Genomic DNA, 3,543 nt, shown 5'->3' with positions numbered 1-3,543 from the left:
AACGTAGATCTTCCACAAAGCGGTCCTCAAGCCTCCACTTGGCTTTCCCGATGCAGAGGAGGCCACAATGGGAACAGCGGATGCAGTATACCACATTAACAGATGTGCCCGTAATCATCTGTTGGATGTGGAAAGTCTTGGGGCTTGGGATGGGGGTGAGGGGGGAGGTGTAGGGGCAGGTGTAGCACTTCCTGCAGCTGCAGGGAAAAGTGCCAGGGTGATGGAGCTAATAGGGAGTGTGAGCAGACAAGGGAGTGAGGTTGTTAATAAAGAAATGTGGCTGATGGAGCATAATTGTGGACACAGAGATGGTTTGAGGTGTGTATACTTCAATGCTAGAAATATCAGAGATAAGGCGGATGAACTTAGAGCATGGGTCAGCACTTGGAACTACGATGTTGTGGCCATTACAGAAACTTGGGTAACTCAAGGACAGGAATGGTTGATGGAAGTTCCGGGATTTAGATGCTTTAAAAGAAATCGGAAGGGTGGAAAAAGAGGTGGGGGAGTGGCATTGCTAGTCAGGGCTAGTGTAGCAGTGACTGAAAGGCAGTTCGAGAATGATATTTAATGTTTTCGACTTATAAGTTAAAACAATTATGCTTGTTTTTTTAGAAAAGAAATCAGTGCTTGCTATTTAACTCTGATTGTTACATAAGCCTGAGAGCTATCATTGTAGGATTTGACCTGCATGGCTGATTTCAAAACTTATTATCATCACAGTGGGACACCTTCCAATTCACAGTTTGATTTAGTGCTCCAAATGGTTGAGCAAATCTTTGATGTGGGGTGACAAACATAAGTGAGTTTATTTATAAGGGATTAATTAGTTGACAGAATTTTTTTTATAAATGAGAGGTTTGATTTTAAACCGTGATATCACCAGTAAGTACTTGGAACTTTATTTCATTTCATCTTAGGTCTGGCTATGGGCGATTTTGGGTGAATTGTCACGGAAGATGTAAAGCAAAGGGTATTGAATGGGGGAATAAATAGGCATGGAGGCTCCATGTGGGTTTTGGCACGTGGTGTAGATTGGTTGGAAGCATATGAAAGATGATGGAGATGGGTGGAGGTGCAATAGATTAGCATTGGCAGTATGAAGGGCCATGAGGAGATTGATGGGAGGCGTAAGGCTGGGGTTGCGTAGATGCTAAAGTGCAAGCTTTTTTCGGTCTTTTTTTTCTCCAGTTGGTATATTGCATCTTTGAGGTAGTCCAACTAGACAGCAGGCAGTCCCTTTTGTTGCCTACTCAGTTGTTTAGGGTCAGTGGGCTCAACTCCAGCTAAGACTCATTCCTACTTCCCCATGCTCAGATCAAAAATATTGACTATCCAGGACACTTTGTCTCAATGGGGTTGGAGTCAGGAATTTTCAAAATCAGGAGTGCAAATCCAGAGTGCAGTTCCAGTTCTCCATTCGTTCTGCTCGACTGTCTAGGTCATATTGCACACAATTTTAAAAAAGTCATTCACAGGATGTGGGCATCATCGGATAGGCCAACATTATGCCAATATTCTGCCTGGAAGTCAGTGGTGAGTGGTGTTCCACAGGGCTCTGTCCTTGGGCCTCTACTGTTTGTAATTTTTATTAATGACTTGGATGAGGGGATTGAAGGATGGGTCAGCAAGTTTGCAGATGACACAAAGGTTGGAGGTGTAGTTGACAGTATAGAGGGCTGTTGTAGGCTGCAGCGGGACATTGACAGGATGCAGAGATGGGCTGAGAGGTGGCAGATGGAGTTCAACCTGGATAAATGCGAGGTGATGCATTTTGGAAGGTCGAATTTGAAAGCTGAGTACAGGATTAAGGATAGGATTCTTGGCAGTGTGGAGGAGCAGAGGGATCTTGGTGTGCAGATACATAGATCCCTTAAAATGGCCACCCAAGTAGACAGGGTTGTTAAGAAAGCATATGGTGTTTTGGCTTTCATTAACAGGGGGATTGAGTTTAAGCGTCGTGAGATCTTGTTGCAGCTCTATAAAACTTTGGTTAGACCGCACTTGGAATACTGCGTCCAGTTCTGGTCGCCCTATTATAGGAAAGATGTGGATGCTTTGGAGAGGATTCAGAGGACGTTTACCAGGATGCTGCCTGGACTGGAGGGCTTATCTTATGAAGAGAGGTTGACTGAGCTCGGACTTTTTTCATTGGAGAAAAGGAGGAGGAGAGGGGACCTAATTGAGGTATACAAGGTAATGAGAAGCATAGATAGAGTTGATAGCCAGAGACTATTTCCCAGGGCAGAAATGGCTAACACGAGGGGTCATAGTTTTAAGCTGGTTGGAGGAAAGTATAGAGGGGATGTCAGAGGCGGGTTCTTTACACAGAGAGTTGTGAGAGCATGGAATACGTTGCCAGCAGCAGTTGTGGAAGCAAGGTCATTGGGGTCATTTAAGAGACTGCTGGACATGCATATGGTCACAGAAATTTGAGGGTGCATACATGAGGATCAATGGTCGGCACAACATTGTGGGCTGAAGGGCCTGTTCTGTGCTGTGCTGTTCTATGTTCTATGTTCTATGTTCTATGATATGTCTACAGAGTCAGTTTGGGTTGAGGTCCGGAACAAGAAAGGGGCAGTCACTTTGTTGGGGGGTGTTTTACAGACCATCTAATAGTTGCAGAGAAGTAGAGGACTGAGTTGCGAGGCAGATACTGGAAAGGTGCAGAAGTCACAGGGTTGTAGTCCTGGGTGACTTCAACTTTCCAAATATTGTTTGGAAACATTTTAGTTCTATTAGTTTAGATGGAGTGGATTTTGTCCAGTGCGTTCAGGCAGGATTCCTGACACAGTACGTAGGTAGACTAACAAGAGGAGATGGATAGAGTTGGATAGAGTTGTTAAGAAGGCATATGGTGTGTTAGCTTTCATTAATAGAGAGATTGAGTTCAAGAGCTGTGAAGTTATGTTCCAGCTATACAAAAGCCTGGTTTGGCCACATCTGGAGTATTGTGTCATGTTCTGGTCACCTCATTACAGGAAGGATGTGGAAGCGTTGGAAAAGGTGCAGAGGAGATTTACCATGATGTTGCCTGGAATGGAGGGAAGGTCTTACAAGGAAAGGTTGAGAGAGCTAGGGCTGTTCTCTTTAGAACAACAAAGAATGAGAGGGGACTTGATAGAGTAATGATCAGAGGTATGGATAGAAGGGACAGCCAGAGGCTTTTTCCTAGGGTGGAGGTAATTTTTACAAGGGGGCATAGTTTTAAAGTGAGTGGGGTTAGATATAGGGGAGATGTCTGAGGTAGGTTCTTTACTCAGAGAGTGTTTGGGGGTGTGGAATGCATTGCCGGAGAGGTTAGTGGAGTCGGCCTCATTCGGGGCATTTATGCGGCTATTAGAGAGGCATATGGATGATAGTATATGGTTGGGGTGGAGGTTAGATAGACCTTTAGGATTAGGGTAAAAGTTCGGCAGAACATCATGCTGTACTGTGCTGTCCAGTTCTATTTTCTATGTTCGATAAGCCCAGGTTCCTCTCTGACTTGAGGAGCAGCTAATGATTGCAGAGAGACTGTTGTTGTGAATGTTGTTGCTA

The sequence above is a fragment of the Stegostoma tigrinum genome, chromosome 25 (assembly GCF_030684315.1).
Source record: "Stegostoma tigrinum isolate sSteTig4 chromosome 25, sSteTig4.hap1, whole genome shotgun sequence".
NCBI lineage: Eukaryota > Metazoa > Chordata > Chondrichthyes > Orectolobiformes > Stegostomatidae > Stegostoma > Stegostoma tigrinum.
Note: the sequence above shows the minus strand (reverse complement) of the source record.